The sequence below is a fragment of the Pecten maximus genome, chromosome 3 (genome assembly GCF_902652985.1).
Source record: "Pecten maximus chromosome 3, xPecMax1.1, whole genome shotgun sequence".
NCBI classification, from domain to species: domain Eukaryota; kingdom Metazoa; phylum Mollusca; class Bivalvia; order Pectinida; family Pectinidae; genus Pecten; species Pecten maximus.
The window spans coordinates 51,021,165-51,040,013 of NC_047017.1; positions in this window are offsets into that span (position 1 = coordinate 51,021,165).

Sequence of the window (18,849 nt, forward strand, 5' to 3'; positions counted from 1 at the left end):
TATTCACATAACTGGAACTGCCGGTTTCCTCGTTGGGTCGGCTATTTCCCACCGCTGATAGCGTCCGTTCAGTAAGTCAATATATGACCTTCTGGATCTGATTGGACCCATCCGGGGCTCCATATGATGATTCCACAAGAAGGACAAGCAGCTACTCTGGCTCAGCGAATCAGTGTATCGACCCCCACCCCCCACAACCACAACCACAACCACCAGGTACTGTGATTTGTGGTACACCACGTCATCGTTACAATCTATAGATTAGATCATTTCAATGGTGCCACCCGGCTTCCATACATTAATCCACTGGACAGCATGTCCCCTCACCTAGAGCTACAAAATGTAAAATTAAACTCTAAACTGGATATTCATAAGAACATTTTTGTAGGCGTTAACTAATTACACAATAACTCTAGCTTGCCCATACAAGTAGCGTAAACAGTTCTCGCGCACTTGCCAGTAAAACAATTACAACTATATTAAAACACGCCTACAACCACATGTTGCCAAACATACAAACGACTACAGACACATTCTGAAAGATGATAATATCCATTATCATATAAAGACGAAACAAAGTCGGTTTGTGACACAAAGAATGGTCAGAGAAAAACCACCGATGTTGTGAATGTTTTTAATCTATGGAGGATACTTCAACACGTATTATTTCTTTGGATTACTTAAATAACTAGATAAGGTAGGCCGCCGCCATTACAGCTCATACGACATATTGTAATTGGTTTCTGTTTGATTTTTGGTTGTTATTGTTTATTTTTTAAGGTTCGAACATTTTCGCGGTTTAAATAAAAGTTTGAATTTAGATGTATTTTTGGCGGAAACTGAGATGTGTATTCCAACAATTCAAACGACTTCAAGAAAATATTGTTTGTTTTCGCTCTATTGTGCAATAATTTGTTTTCGCACTATTGTGCAAATGTCATACTGAAATAATAAATAAACAGGGTCACCGGGTATTGTTTTGTAACAGATTCTTTATCGTTTGATAGTATCATATGAAACGACTCGTCAACATCAATTGATGGTGTTTGAATTTAATATGGTGGGTCAAAATATATGGTGATTTAACATTAGCAACGGCCCCCGCTTGGATTTTGAAAATATATTAAATACAGAAAAGTATGGGTATATTAGGATATTTCGAGGGAATATGTTCATTTTCGTTGCTGATTGAGCAAAACACCTTCCAAAAGTCAATCACAAATGTGAAAATTCCCATTTTAGACAACAGGATTTGCTTAGTTCTAGAACTAGTCTACCTTTTATACTTGGTTAAAAGTTGGTCACTCATGATATCTTTCAACATGACGATTTATGAAAATAATGAAAACCGGTAAATTTGTCGTTTTACACATATGCTTTAAAAAACAAAAATACAGATTAGTGACCATTTGTCCTTAAACTTTTGTTTCTTTATAACCAAAAGTCGATGACTCTTGATGTTTGGCAAGATGGTTGTCCATGTCAAATGGTATCATTTTAGTTAACATTGGTAACCCTGACCTTTGTTCAAGGTCACACGAATGCGATTTGCTGAGATAGTTACAATGTGTGTGAAATAGAGTTGAAATTACAAGATTTTAATGTAGGTTATTAGGTTCAATGACGTGACATTGTATATATTAAGACTATATATTACAGATAGAGTGACTAGTTTTGATTTCGTCAGTTCCAAACCATTACATTGTGTCACTTTCGAGATGTCACCTGCATATACAACTATTGCAGTTTCAATACATTGCAAAATGAATACAGCTCGATTCTTGTGAAAACAACACAAGTGATTGTTTGTTTGAACTTGGGTGTCGCATGGGCTGGTAGACTGTGATCTTGGTGAAGAACATGACCCAAGAAATACAAAATGCATGCAACACGTGCACACATACCAACTGTTTGTTTGTCTGCTGGACAGACACAATAGTAGTCTTTTACAGGGCCGTCTTGGTCATTTCTGTCAAACACAATCCAAACATTGTATTTTGTCTGTGATCTCTGCCTTGAATGGATTGTCCTCGGATGAGATTTTTAGCGTGCTGGTAGACCCACACTTCAAAGTCTCCAGCTGGTGTCAGATGCTCTGCAATGTACCATGGTGCTACTTTTAACTGATATGATCCACAGGTTACTGTCTCCAGATATTCCATATCAAGTTTTGGAAACTCGATCGCACTGGCATCAAGTTTTACCCAATTGACCCTGTTGCGTCTAGAAAGGTCGGGTTCATCAGCGGCCCTTGAGGCTAAAGTGTTGGGCAGAGCAAAACGGGATTGCATGTGCTCAGCAAGGCGTCGGTCCCTCACATCCCTCTCTGGTCTAGACACATAAATTGTTCCGTGTACAGCATTCAAGGAAGCTGTTGCTACTTTCACCAGTTCTTTATCACGTTAAGGAAATAGTTTAAACTGAGCTGTTCTCTGACAGTTTCCACTGTTTCAGTCTTCCATGGTAACTTTCTACTAACCATCTTGACTTTGTACACTGGCGGTCTTCGTTGGCAGTTAGTGTACCATGCTGTGTTTGACCTGGTAGAAGATAGGAAGGCATGTAAACGGAAAACCCTGAACCTCGGAGCAGGTCCCGCACATCCCTAAACCCCGGTCAACAATCACATTGTCATCATCACTGAGCCACTAATTCAGGTTTTCAAATGATTGAAGTATTGTTTTCAAGATATTTGCATCCTTTTCATTCCCATAAAATGAACCAATAGTATCTAGTACATACCCGTTTGGAAAGACAATGCTCATGAACTTAACATAGTTGCGTTTCTTTTGCCCACAGCATGAGGATCTTTGAAGAGGGTGATTAGCACTTTTTTTAACATAGATGTAAGTACCATCAGGTATAATAGAAACATGAAATTTATTAATATCCATTCACGTTTTATTTAATAAAGCAAAATGGAATGATAATTAACATGTTTATAAATATTTATCAATTTCTTTTTTAAAGTTTACAATATCAGCCTTAAAGTAGCGGTTCAGAGGATAGACAACTTTTGCAAAAACGCATATTCCTAATGTTAAAATTGCTGAAGATCATTTCAAATCATCAATAATATAATTGATCTGGTTTAGATTTTGCATAAAAAACATGATAGGCAAATCTTCATAATTATTGGTTTTTATGCTCAAAAAAGCATTATACCGGTTTTGAAATTACATTATTTTTGTCTGTATAAAACATATATATGTGGAAAGTTTTTTGATAAATATAAAAGGTAGACTGTGATTCAAAATCATGTTGACAATGTTGGATATATATCTATTTTCTTCTTTTTTTTTCATGAAATATTCGCATTTTTTTTTCTAATTAAAGGTGTCACTACGCTTACATCGTGTATGCCAATATAACATATTTGGTATCACAATAACTGTATTTATACACTATACAATGATATCAGTCAATTTGAAAATTGACATTCACCTGAGACAAATATCAAGCGTTTTGTTGGAGTAGCCCAGTCACTCAATCTGGTTTTATGCCAGGAGATACAGTATGACTATCCGTAGTGATAATGGCTTATCCTTTATGAGGTTATGGTTTATTTTCATATATCTACATATGAGGAAAATATGAAAGAAATTGATGTGGGGGCCAAATGTTGACCCCACCTTATTATTCGATAGCTTTACATTAGGAACGATACAAGTATCTTGTCACATCATCGACTATGTTTGTATGTGGCCTTTACTAAAGGGAAGCTAGTTATTTCAATGACTGTAGTAAAGACTTCTTTATCTAAACACGTGTCTAAATGTGGTGTTTATGGTCGTTATAAATACCATAGAATGACAGTTTAATACTATCAAACACTATGTCACTCGATTTAAGGTCATTCATTGCGTCATCTATAATATGCAGCAGCCACTTTGACGGTTAGTTGTTCCGAAACCATTACCACTGTAATTATGACGTTATTGCTGAATGATGGATACAACTTACAGTCAATTAAAGTAGAATTGAAAAGCGCCTGTCCTCCATTTTGGTGTCTACTAGGTAAAGTCTTTATTTGTAAATTTTAACCCCGTACGATACATTTTTGCTGAGGACATTTAGAACTTTTTGTTAACTTGATTGACTAAAAACTTTGGTGTGCCGGTAATGTATTATAGAGAACTTTTTGCTAGCTTGATTGACTCATAACTTCGATGTGTCGGAAATGTATTATAGAGAACTTTTTGTTAGCTTGATTGACTCATAACTTTGATGTTCCGGTAATGTATTATAGAGAACTTTTTGTTAGCTTGATTGACTCATAACTTTGATGTGCCGGTAATGTATTATAGAGAACTTTTTGTTAGCTTGATTGACTCATAACTTTGATGTTCCGGTAATGTATTATAGAGAACTTTTTGTTAGCTTGATTGACTCATAACTTTGATGTGCCGGTAATGTATTATAGAGAACTTTTTGTTAGCTTGATTGACTAATAACTTTGATGTGCCGGTAATGTATTATAGAGAACTTTTTGTTAGCTTGATTGACTAATAACTTTGATGTGCCGGTAATACATTATAGAGAACTTTTTGTTAGCTTGATTGACTAATAACTTTGATGTGCCGGTAATACATTATAACGCATCAATGAGAGATTTATAATATTATTGTGGTAAAACACGTATTTATAGAGGAAATATCTGACATGTGTCACCATGTATTTGAATATTAGTGTATAGCTATTTTTCTATAACCCATAATGCCTTTAATCATTGTAAACAGCCACCTGAAGATGGCCGCCGATTTAAGGCCTAACACGTAAACCGAATTTGATTTACCTGCTGTGATCATTTCACCTATTTCTTTTACATGTATTAATGTATGTATCTACACTTATATCGACAGTGCAGTCCACTAGCCATAACATATTCAAATAACGGGTCTGTATGTAAATGTAGAAGTACGATATCTTAACTCCTTTGTCCCCGGCAGTCAACATAACATTATATATGCATCGAGGTTTATACTGAATAGTAGGATTCTCGTCCCCAAAGACACAACCCCGGGCTGTCGGATTTATTGGAAAACGATTAATTCGTGAATATTTAAGTAGGTACCTGCTGGTGTTTAGGATTACGTATAACTAGCGTATACAGTGTGTCTTAATACATATAAATAATTAGTAATTAAATTAAAATAAGTTATAATCTAAACGAACGATTTTGCATAGAAATATATATTTTGTAACCTATCCTTATCGCGCGACTAGATACAAGATATAACTAGACTTTGATAAATTGCTTATGAAATGTTATGTTAAACAATTTTCTAGCTACGTATGTAAATGTGTCGGTAGGTTTGGAGGATTGAGGTTGTAAATCAGACTCTATCCGATATTGAGATAACATCTGAAGTTCACAGAGAGCGGGTGTGTTTCAAGGACTTAATGGTAAAGGATATCTATTACACTGGGTTTTCGGGATCCCTTACTTCCTTATAAATGATGCGCTAGTAACCTTAACGAGTTTTTTATTACCTAAAAAATAACTGCCTTTTTAAGTATGTTCTTGGTAACGCCAACTTGTTGTTAAAGTGAATTTATAAGGATCCGTATGATTATTTTAAGTCTAACATAAAGCGTGCCTTTAATTCAGTTATTAGTCCCTCACCGGGAACCCGAGAGGGTAGTTTTGCGATCTGTCCGTCTATCCTTGCGCACATGATCTTGTTCGGGCTCTATCAGTCGTCCGTCCATCCTTCCGTGTATTATCTTGTTCGGGCTCTATCAGTCGTCCGTCCATCCTTCCGTGTATTATCTTGTCCGGGCTCTATCAGCTATCCGTCCATCCTTCCGTACATTATCTTGTCCGGGCTCTATCAGTCGTCCGTCCATCCTTCCGTATATTATCTTGTCCGGGCTCTATCAGTCGTCCGTCCATCCTTCCGTATATTATCTTGTCCGGGCTCTATCAGTCGTCCGTCCATCCTTCCGTGTATTATCTTGTCCGGGCTCTATCAGTCGTCCGTCCATCCTTCCGTATATTATCTTGTCCGGGCTCTATCAGTCGTCCGTCCATCCTTCCGTATATTATCTTGTCCGGGCTCTATCAGTCGTCCGTCCATCCTTCCGTGTATTATCTTGTCCGGGCTCTATCAGTCGTCCGTCCATCCTTCCGTAATATCTTGTCGGGTTATAGTCTCCGTCCATCCTTCCGTGTATTATCTTGTCCGGGCTCTATTCATCGTCCATCCATCCTTCCGTATATTATCTTGCCCGGGCTCTATCAGTCGTCCGTCCATCCTTCCGTGTATTATCTTGTCCGGGCTCTATCATCTGTCCGTCCATCCTCCCGTACATTATTTTGTCCGGGTTCTATCAGTCTCTTACCTTGTCGGTTTAATTTTTAGGTCACGTCAGACGAAATATCAGATGACCAATTACAATCGCCTTTTGTCCGGCGTGTGCGTCGTGCGATGTTCGTCGTAAACAATTTACATTTTTGTCTAGAGACAGGCAATATGAACATAGCCTGTTAGGATGTTAGGTAACTTAGGTTGTTCAAAAGAATGATATCTGTTTACTTTCAAGGTCACAGCGTTCAAATGTGCTAAAAATCTTTAAACAGACAACTTCTCAATAACCGAGAGGCCCAGAGACATGTTATTGATTCCGTGGCATGCTTGGATAACAGATTTGGGAAAAGTTCAATTGATTAACCTTGACAAGGTCAAGCTGATTAAATGCGTTCAATTCTTAATTTCAAACAAAAACATCAATATGTCGTAATGTATTTCAGAACTAAGATGACTGTTAAGGCCCATGTGCCTCTTACTATATCATCTGTTGTTACGTAATAGGAACAAGTGTTTCAGAACATCAGCTCAATTTCAACATATTTCTTATTGACTGGTGTTATATCAATATAGGGTTGGACATCAGGCAGAGCCTATATAAGTCATCTCCTTACATAAAACAGGTAAACAAACCTAAACATATTTACATACAACCAATATGGATTATACAATACGAAGGGAGGTATCTTCTTAGTTTGTTCTGATTTTGACGTGATTAGAAGAAAGTAAAAGAGGTATGCCTATTTGGTGAAATTGAGTTTATTCCCCCAATAGGTACAGGCAGACAGTCCATATGTATATAACACAATAGCCATCCACTGATTGGGATCAAAACCCAATTTCACCAGAGAGGTATATATAGTTTGTGAGAGGAGTTACAGTAAAGCTTACAGATCATATGTAAACAAGGGCGTAGCTAGACCAATTAGAATGTGTAAGCCCAGGCGATGAGTTTGGGAGCGGAAAATGGCTTTAAGGATTTTGTAAAGGTATGCAAAATCAGTTGAAAACCATCACCGCCAACCAAATTAAATAACTATATTAAACGTCAGAAAGTCATAGTCATAACTGAACGAAAGATAGACAAGATATAAACACCTCTAATCAAAAGTTCTATTGTGTGAAAGTTTGAGGAGACATATCAAACATATACGTATTGGTCACATGACGACCATGTTACCATTGGCGGTAACAGTTTGCTTTACTAGACATGTGAAGAATTAGTTACAGTGCATTTTCGTTACTAGTCCATGTTGATATTTGGTCAAAGGTATTCGTCCCTCACTGACACCATCATTAGCAGAAACACAATGGTCGATATGGATCCTTATGTTGATTATTGTATCGTTTATTCTAAGTTAAATATAACAATAAAACAATAATAAGGCATGTTGAAATGGAATTAAACTTACACTATTTGGAATTTTGGAATTTTGATATTTATCACCTTTACGAATATACATATAATAATAAGTCTTGTTGATATGGAATTAAACTTACACTATTTGGAATTTTGGAATTTTGATATTTATCATCTTTATAAATATGCATGCATTCCCTGAACTGATGTTTCATGGTCCCGAATCCTTATATTTATCCGATGTCCTAAAGTATAGTTACGTAGTTGATGTTGTAGAGTTGAGCGTTCAATATTGCTGTGAGTGAATGTCGCTCGTAGCCGTACTTTCACCCACACCAATAAACAAAGGAACCTGCAATCCACGACATGGTCATAATTCCACGCAACAACTACAACATCAACTACATAACTATATTGTAGTCTCCTTAGCATTAACATTGTAGGAACACAATATCACTGACCAGTCCTAGGAGGAAATGACGGCTATTTGATGCAGTTTATATTTAGCTCTACCGTCAATAACACATTGTAAGTCGCTAATATTTTACCTCACACCTTGTAAGTGTAGTGTGTATAATATGTCTAAATACAGATGTACATATATTTTCAGCGAAGGGGACCAATGTGTACTGTTCTCTCAACTTCTGTGTGTTTCATGCACTACTTGTCTACGCATTTAAACTGATGTCTTTAGCATACTATACTGGATCATTTTAACATTACACCAGCATTCTATGATAGTCATCACTATTGGTGTGTCATTTCACAGGTAAAACATATCTACATTCATGTAACCTAGAGAAATCATCGTCTTCATGACACTAAGTTTATGTTACCTTTGTTACTTGCATTTTCCTGACTTTCGTTTAAAACCTCTATTTTTGCTACTAACATGTTTACTAACAAGTAAGGACGGTCTAGCCGTATTAGATAGGTGTAGTTATGATATACTTAGTTATTTGTTTATTCAATTCATACATTTAATTTTTTCTCATCTGGACATGTCTTTTGAATAATCTGATGGTTAAAGTCGTTATCCTGATCTAAGGAAAAAAATAAAGATTTTTTTTTTTCGTTTTAAATCGATTATAAATCAACTTATTGGAAAATTGGTGATGTAAAATCAATCATTCTTTTTAATGGTATTAACTGTGCGACTCCATCCTTATTTCGGATATACCATTGGATGTGAAGTAAATTCTGTTTGAACCTTGCCTCACGGGGAGAATTTGACCCTTGACCTTATTACGACGTATTAAGACAATCGATAACATACGCACACGTTAACAATAATTGTCGGGTACTTATCTCAAACACAGCACAGTGATTGTCGGGTACTTATCTCAAACACAGGACAGTGATTGTCGGGTACTTATCTCAAACACAGGACAGTGATTGTCGGGTACTTATCTCAAACACAGGACAGTGATTGTCGGGTACTAATCTCAAACACAGGACAGTGATTGTCGGGTACTAATCTCAAACACAGGACAGTGGTTGTCGGGTACTTATCTCAAACACAGGACAGTGATTGTCGGGTACTTATCTCAAACACAGGACAGGACAGTGATTGTCGGGTACTTATCTCAAACACAGGACAGTGATTGTCGGGTACTTATCTCAAACACAGGACAGTAATTGTCGGGTACTTATCTCAAACACAGGACAGTGATTGTCGGGTACTTATCTCAAACACAGGACAGTGATTGTCGGGTACTTATCTCAAACACAGGACAGTGATTGTCGGGTACTTATCTCAAACACAGGACAGTGATTGTCGGGTACTTATCTCAAACACAGGACAGTGATTGTCGGGTACTAATCTCAAACACAGGACAGTGATTGTCGGGTACTTATCTCAAACACAGGACAGTAATTGTCGGGTACTTATCTCAAACACAGGACAGGACAGTGATTGTCGGGTACTTATCTCAAACACAGGACAGTGATTGTCGGGTACTTATCTCAAACACAGGACAGTGATTGTCGGGTACTTATCTCAAACACAGGACAGTGATTGTCGGGTACTTATCTCAAACACAGGACAGTGATTGTCGGGTACTTATCTCAAACACAGGACAGTAATTGTCGGGTACTTATCTCAAACACAGGACAGTGATTGTCGGGTACTTATCTCAAACACAGGACAGTGATTGTCGGGTTCTTATCTCAAACACAGGACAGTAATTGTCGGGTACTTATCTCAAACACAGGACAGTGATTGTCGGGTACTTATCTCAAACAGGACAGGAATTGTCGGGTACTAATCTCAAACACAGGACAGTGATTGTTAGATATGTTTTACTTTTCGTCTATCCAGCCTTGTTTATCTCACAATATCATACGTATCTCTCAAGTTTACAGTAAATTAAAGGTAAAGTGAAGCACAATGACACTGACGAGCTTATACTTACAATTTAACGGAAACAATGTTGACCAAGGATGTGATTCACACCAGTCTTAATACAACGTAACGATAACAGGTATTTTCCTAAACGGCTTTACATTACCATGAACACGATCCGGGTTGCTTGCATACAAACAAAATGTCCGTGTTAAGATGACAAAGCTGTGCTGTCGTTACAATATGAGTCAGTGCTGTAAGCTGGGGTGAGCTTTTTATATTCAATAATTGTTTCTATGTTTGCACGTTGACTTGTCATCCTGTATATGCATGTATCTACAGATATTAGTGTGTACATTTATTTGCAAAGTGATGTTTAATGTTACAAGTCAGTGGAAATGTTTGAATTGATGTTCCAAATGTATATGTCGAAAGTCAGACGGTTACAATAGATATAACATATAGTGCCCTATTTTCTCGTTAAATCTTTGACTTGATAAAATGTTTTAAAATGTAAAATATATCATCGACATCTGCCTTAACATGAGTCACAAAATGTATTAAAACCCGAATTATACTTCGGCTATCCCGGGAAGCAATGTTCATAAATAAACTTTTCTGTGTGCATATAATGCTTATTTACATGTTGTTTCGTCGTATTTTTAGAGTTGAATACTAATTAATTAGTTAATTAATCGCGGGAAATTCCGAGCGTACATATCTATTGATAAACTCCCAAAATAGTATGGTAATGAAGAGAAATCGAAAACGAGGCTGTATGATACCCAAAACAAACGCGTGCAGCATGGTGAGTTCTGACAGCAACGTCTCGGTAAGTAAAACGTACTTTTTCTCACTCAGAGCTCTCCAACGGGTATGCTCCTTTCCAAGTGTTATTTGCTTATGCTCCGTTGCATTTCGCTGTTTCCTGCGGTTTTTTTCAGAGTCACTTAGGTTGTTTTTTCGAACGAGCTTTGGCGTTTTTGTTTTAGGTGGCGCTTTATCTCATTAACATATGAAATTACCATATCTCATTCACCACTAGAAATTTTAGCGTTTCGATGGAATTCCGTTAATAACTCCATAAATACGACGAATTTTAATTTCTTATTAATTTTTTCCTTTGTTAGGAATGTTTTCTGTAGAAAATAAGAAATATTAAACAAACTTTCCCGGAATGGGGCTTTAACATTTGGATATTTTTGTACAGGTATAAATGATATTAGTGTAACAGCGTTGATAACGTGTCTCCATTTGTCGGGTCCATTTTATTGTTATCCATACGAATTTTATGTTGTCGAAATCCTTCCTTAATTGTGTAACGTCACGTAATTTACGTCCTCTTGACAAAGATACGTGGATCCGCTAACTTACACGAATGAACAGACATAAGGCAGCGAGTAGCACTTAAGTTAAATTCAATCTATTCAAAAGCTATTACCCACCTACATATTTTGTTTGTTTGGTTTATTTCCCCGTGAGCAGCAAGGGTCATTTTGAGGCGAGCTCGTTTTGTAGTAGTTGGTAACTACCACACTGAAAAACATGAAGGAGGCCCGTCGCATGCCATCCAGAGTAATAAGGTATGTGAATACTCTTTAGACTCGAGGAGTTACGTCTTCATCGCATTGTTTAGACCTTGGGAGTAACGTCAACATCCCTTTGTTTAGACCTCGGGAGTGACGTATACATCATGTTGCTTAGACCTTTGAAGTGTCGTCTAAATCTCTTTGTTTAGACCTCGGGGGAGTTACTTCAACATCCCTTTGTTTAGACCTCGGGGAGTAACGTCAACATCCCTTTGTTTATACTTTGGGAGTAACGTCTACATCCCTTTGTTTAGACCTCGGGTGTGACGTATACATCACGTTGCTTAGACCTTTGAAGTGTCGTTTAAATCTCTTTGTTTAGACCTCGGGGGAGTTACTTCAACATCCATTTGCTTAGACCTCGGAGGAGTAACGTCAACATCCCTTTGTTTAGACCATGGGAGTGACGTCGACATCTCTTTGTTTATACACTGGGAGTGACGTCTACATCTCTTTGTTTATACACTGGGAGTGACGTCAACATCCCTTTGTTTAGAGTTTAGGAGTGAAGTCTACATCCCTTTGTTTAGACCATGGGAGTGACGTCGACATCTCTTTGTTTATACACTGGGAGTGACGTCTACATCCCTTTGCTAAGGACCTTAGGAGTTTCGTTTACATCCCTTTGTTTAGACCTTTGAAGTGTCGACTACATCCCTTTGTTTAGACCTCGGGAGTGACGTATACATCACGTTGCTTAGACCTTTGAAGTGTCGTCTAAATCTCTTTGTTTAGACCTCCGGGGAGTTACTTCAACATCCCTTTGTTTATACTTTGGGAGTGACGTCTACATCCCTTTGTTTAAACCTTTGGAGTGATGTCTACATCCCATTGTTTAGACCTCGGGGGAGGGACGTCTACATCCCTTTGTTTAGACCTTGGGAGTGACGTCCACATCCCTTTGTTAAGATCTTGGGAGTGTCGTCCACATCCCTTTGTTAAGACCTTGGGAGTGACGTCTACATCCCTTTGTTTAGACCTTGGGAGTGACGTTTACATCCCTTTGTTAAGACCTTGGGAGTGACCTCTACATCCCTTTGTTAAGACCTTGGGAGTGACGTCTACATCCCTTTGTTAAGACCTTGGGAGTGACGTCCACATCCCTTTGCTTATACCTTGGGAGTGACGTCAACACCCCTTTGTTAAGACCTTGGGAGTGACGTCCACATCCCTTTGTTTAGACCCTGGGAGTGACGTCTACGTCCTTTGTTTATACCTTGGGAGTGACGTCTACAACCCTTTGTTTATACCTTGGGAGTGACGTCTACATTCCTTTGCTTATACCTTGGGAGTGACGTCTACATCCCTTTGTTAAGACCTTGGGAGTGACGTCTACATCCCTTTGTTTAGACCTTGGGAGTGACGTCTACATCCCTTTGTTTAGACCTTGGGAGTGACGTCTACGTCCTTTGTTTATACCTTGGGAGTGACGTCTACAACCCTTTGTTTATACCTTGGGAGTGACGTCTACATTCCTTTGCTTATACCTTGGGAGTGACGTCTACATCCCTTTGTTAAGACCTTGGGAGTGACGTCTACATCCCTTTGTTTAGACCTTGGGAGTGACGTCTACATTCCTTTGTTTAGACCCTGGGAGTGGCGTCTACATCCCTTTGTTTATGCCTTGGGAGTGACGTCTACATCCCTTTGTTCAGACCTTGGGAGTGCCGTCAACATCCCTTTTTTAGACCTTTGAAGTGACGTCTACATTCCTTTGTTTAGACCTTGAACGTGACGTCTACATTCCATTGTTTAGACCTTTGAAGTGTTGTCTACATTCCTTTGTTTAGACCTCTGAAGTGACGTCTACATCCCTTTGTTTAGACATTGAACGTGCCGTCTACATTCCTTTGTTTAGACCTCTGAAGTGACGTCTTCATCCCTTTGTTTAGACCTTGAACGTGACGTCTACATTCCTTTGTTTATACCTTGGGAGTGACGTCTACATTCCTTTGTTTATACCTTGGGAGTGACGTCTACATCCCTTTGTTTAGACCCTTGGAGTGACGTCTACATCCCTTTATTGAGACCTTGGGAGTGACGTCTACATTTCTTTGTTGATACCTTGGGAGTGACGTCTACATCTCTTTGTTTAGACCTTGGGAGTAACGTCTACATCTCTTTGTTTAGACCTTGGGAGTGACGTCTACATTCCTTTGTTTATAGACTGGGAGTGACGTCTACATCCCTTTGTTTAGAACCTGGGAGTGACGTCTACATTCCTTTGTTTAGACCTTTGAAGTGACGTCTACATTCCTTTGTTTATACATTGGGAGTGACGTCTACATTCCTTTGTTTACACATTGGGAGTGACGTCTACATCCCTTTGTTTATACCTTGGGAGTGACGTCTACATCCCTTTGTTTAGACCTTGTGGGAGTTACGTCTACATTCCTTTGTTTATACACTGGGAGTGACGTCTACATCCCTTTGTTTAGACCCTGGGAGTGACGTCTACATTCCTTTGTTTAGACCTTTGAAGTGACGTCTACATTCCTTTGTTTACACATTGGGAGTAACGTCCACATCCCTTTGTTTATACATTGGGAGTGACGTCTACATCCCTTTGTTTAGACATTGGGAGTGACGTCTACATCCCTTTGTTTAGACCTTGGGAATGACGTCTACATCCCTTTGTTTAGATCTCGGGAGTGACGTTTACATCCCTTTGTTTAGACCTTGGGAGTGACGTCTACATCCCTTTGTTTAGACCTTGGGAGTGACGTCTACATCCCTTTGTTTAGATCTCGGGAGTGACGTCTACAACCCTTTGTTTAGACCTTGGGAGTGACGTCTACATCCCTTTGTTTAGACCTTGGGAGTGACGTCTACATCCCTTTGTTTAGACCTTGGGAGTGACGTCTACATCCCTTTGTTAAGACCTTGAAAGTGGCGTCTACAATCCTTTGTTTATACCTTGGGAGTGACGTCTACTTAAGCATTAAACTGTCTTTTTATGGATTATAATTATGGTCTATATAGATGCCAGAGCTTTGCAGACAATCATTTCATAATGCGTGCTAGCGCATTATGAAATGATTGTCTGCAAAGCTCTGGCATCTATATAGACCATATAATCCATAAAAAGACAGTTAAATGCTTATATTTACGTTTTCTATATTAGTTTCTTTTCGATTTCAACTTTAATTTTCATTATAATTTAAAATCTTACTTTAACCGACGTTTCCATTGTCAGAGGTCAACAAATTGAACAGCCTATTGTGATTCACGTGCTGATTGGCGAAAAAAAAAAAAAAATAGTGCGTGGAAATAATTTAAAAAATACTGAAAACATCATCAGATATTTTAATAACAATATCAATAATATTGGTAGTCAGTATTTCAGAATATACGGATGAATTATTCAGTTTGTTAACGATTTCAGATTAAAAAAAAAAATTTACCATCCGGAACAATTATGCGGATGGAAATTTCACCCGTCACCACGCGCACGCAACGGCTGACAGCATTGACAGAGTTTAGGTATGAAAGTTGAATGTGCAGTGGGAGAAAGTGGAATTCGCCAAAAACCAGATGTAAACATGTTCTTTGATTGCATGGAAACAGCATTACAGTTTATAGTAGCGACAACAGCACCGGTGTCAGGGATACGACCAATGAGAGAAGTGACAGTGGCCGAGGGAGTTAGACGAGCTTCAGCGACAACGTTGCTTGTGACGGGTATCATGGCTGTTTCTAGTTTAGGATGCGTTAGACACGATAATGCACCACTTGATGCTTTCTTTTGTGAAGAAGAAACTGTTCTATTGTACGACCGGAGAGAAGCCTCGTTCTTATGATTTGACATAAACATGATGTGTCGGGTTTCAAAATTTTTGTCATTCAAACACTGGATGGCGGTGGCGCGCAAACAATGTGGTGTGTAATGATTTTCCACTCTGGCCCCGGAACAAATATCTGTCAACATATGTGTTTATTAAATCTTGTTTTATTTCCATTTTCGTGATTGTTAACCATTCTTACCTTTATTTTCGTTTTACATTTTAAGATTTGTTTTCTGGTCTCGTACTCTATCCGATAGCATGATGAGCAATGATAGATGCCATTTGGTTACATTGGTTGCAAGTAGTTCCGGGGGATCCCGTCCGTACATCCGGTCGCGTATGAATAACACCTGAATGCACGATTTGGGTGTCAGTTATGCATAGAATGGTGTCACGCTTTGGGTGTCAGTTATACTCCCATAGACTGCAAATTTGTTTAGTTTGTTTATATCATGGCTTTGCCATCCAAATGTAAATATATCCCTTTGTTTAGACCTTGGGAGTGACGTCCACATCCCTTTGTTAAGACCTGGGAGTGACGTCTACATCTCTTTGTTTATACATTGGGAGTGACGTCCACATCCCTTTGTTAAGACCTGGGAGTGACGTCTACATCTCTTTGTTTATACATTTGGAGTGACGTCCACATCTCTTTGTTTATACATTGGGAGTGACGTCCACATCTCTTTGTTTAGACCTTGGGAGTGACGTCTACAATCCTTTGTTTAGACCTTGGGAGTGACGTCCACATCCCTTTGTTTAGGCCTTGGGAGTGACGTCCACATCCCTTTGTTTAGGCCTTGGGAGTGACGTCCACAATCCTTTGTTTAGACCTTGGGAGTGACGTCTACAATCCTTTGTTTAGACCTTGGGAGTGACGTCCACATCCCTTTGTTTAGGCCTTGGGAGTGACGTCCACATCCCTTTATTTAGACCTTAGGAGTGACGTCTACAATCCTTTGTTTAGACCTTGGGAGTGACGTCTACATCCCTTTGTTTAGACCTTGGGAGTGACGTCTACATTCCGTTGTTTATACATTGGGAGTGACGTCTACATCCCTTTGTTTAGACCTTGGGAGTGACGTCTACATCCCTTTGTTTAGACCTTGGGAGTGACGTCTACAATTCTTTGTTTAGACCTTGGGAGTGACGTCTACATCCCTTTGTTTAGACCTTGGGAGTGACGTCTACAATCCTTTGTTTAGACCTTGGGAGTGACGTCCACATCCCTTTGTTTAGACCTTGGGAGTGACCTCTACATCCCTTTGTTTATACCTTAGGAGTGACGTCCACATCCCTTTGTTTATACCTTGGGAGTGACGTCCACATCCCTTTGTTTAGAGTTTAGGAGTGACCTCTACATTCCTTTGTTTTCACATTGGGAGTGAGGTCTACATCCCTTCGTTTAGACCTTGGGAGTGACCTCTACATCCCTTTGTTAAGACCTTGGGAGTGACGTCCACATCCCTTTGTTAAGACTTTGGGATGACGTCCACATCCTTTTGTTAAGACCTTGGGAGTGACCTCTACATCCCTTTGTTTAGACCTTTGAAGTGTCGTCAACATCCCTTTGTTTAGACTCTAAAATGTTTAGATTCTACATTATACTAAGCACGGAACAAATTATCGAAAGTGTCGAGCCTAATTCTACATTTTACTAAGCTCGGAACAAGTTATCGAAAGTGTCGAGCCTAACTCTACATTATACTAAGCACGGAACAAGTTATCGAAAGTGTCGAGCCTAATTCTACATTATACTAAGTACGGAACAAGTTATCGAAAGTGTCGAGCCTAATTCTACATTATACTAAGCACGGAACAAGTTATCGAAAGTGTCGAGCCTAATTCTACCTTATACTAAGCACGGAACAAATTATCGAAAGTGTCGAGCCTAATTCTACATTATACTAAGCTCGGAACAAGTTATCGAAAGTGTCGAGCCTAATTCTACATTATACTAAGCTCGGAACAAGTTATCGAAAGTGTCGAGCCTAACTCTACATTATACTGATTGTTTTCGTGCATTTTTATCACTAAGGATTGTAAAGTGTCTGTTCGATCAAAATGTATACGTGAACCTCGCCAAACAGGTTTGCTTTATATCAGCGCTGAACTCGTCTGTGGGTACGTACAGGTATCCCGTGATGTTTGACAGTTTTGATGGGCGATGGAGCAGAAAGCCATTACCTGAACGTCACACTCTGTAGGAATGTAGTGATACAGACTCCATGTAGTTTGAAAGCCTCTATTTTGGGGTTTTTGTTTACATTTAAATTTGGTTACATTTCTGTATCGTTGAAAGTTTTATATGAGAATATCAAGTTTTCCCAGACCATGGGGACACCACATATTGGGAAATTATTTGCACAATATCGCCACCTGAGGCCTGGGCAGCTATCAAAAAGGACAAAATTATGCGACAAAAAACAAAAGATATCACAAATGTTAGGAAGCATACAAGAAAGGTCCTTTGTCATATTACATTGGCAATAACTTAATAGATTATCTGCAAGACTCGATGAGGACAAGGGAAAGTGATAATACTCCTATCTCCGTCTCAGGTTCCCCTCATATATTTAAACTTGCATATATATCCAGCTATTTCTTTTTTTATAAATTTTGATAGTAAATGTGATGGCCTTTTCTTTTACTGTCACAAGTGACGTTTTGTACAGTTTCACTACACCTTACTAAGCATATCCTAATCGAATAGTTGTTTGTCAGTTACATTCCAATTCATCAGAAATGAAGAATCAAACCTAGGATTTCCTATTGATGTCCTCTCCCAAATCGTCCTGTATTTAGTCTAATTGCTGATGTTAATAGTATTTCCTAATAGGGGGCTACCTAAATCCTAAACAATGACCGGTACTACTACAATGTAAGGGGCGCATAATGATTTATTTAACGGGTTTTACGTCCACTATTTACGGCATTTCAGCTGACGAACGCATAGTGATGACAGTTCATGGTTTTGATAGAAAATAGTCAAAATACTTCAGCACATCAATTTATATTATACGATAGTTCAATAAAGCAGTTGCACTCGGCGTAATCAGTGTATGCCCATCATTTCGGTCTCACGAAAAGTAAGACGTGAACATATTGGAATTGTACCCCGTTATAGACGTGTTTACTAGTACTGGATCTACTTATATGTACCTAATTACGGTCATATTAATACGCGTTTTGTTAATATATTTTGATAAGTTTGTGACGTGGTTACATGATGGTGATACCATATAACAGTTATTAAAATTGATATTTATATCTATTATCTATTATCAAATGTAATACCTAAACACTAATTTAGAATTAATTCCAAACGGGTAGTTTTGTATTTAATCGTTTTTCTTTAGAATACATATCACATTGTGTGGTCTTATCATAAGGAATATAATATACACAGAATGAATATTAGCCGCACCATACAGCTCTCTCATCCTTTAATAATGCTCAG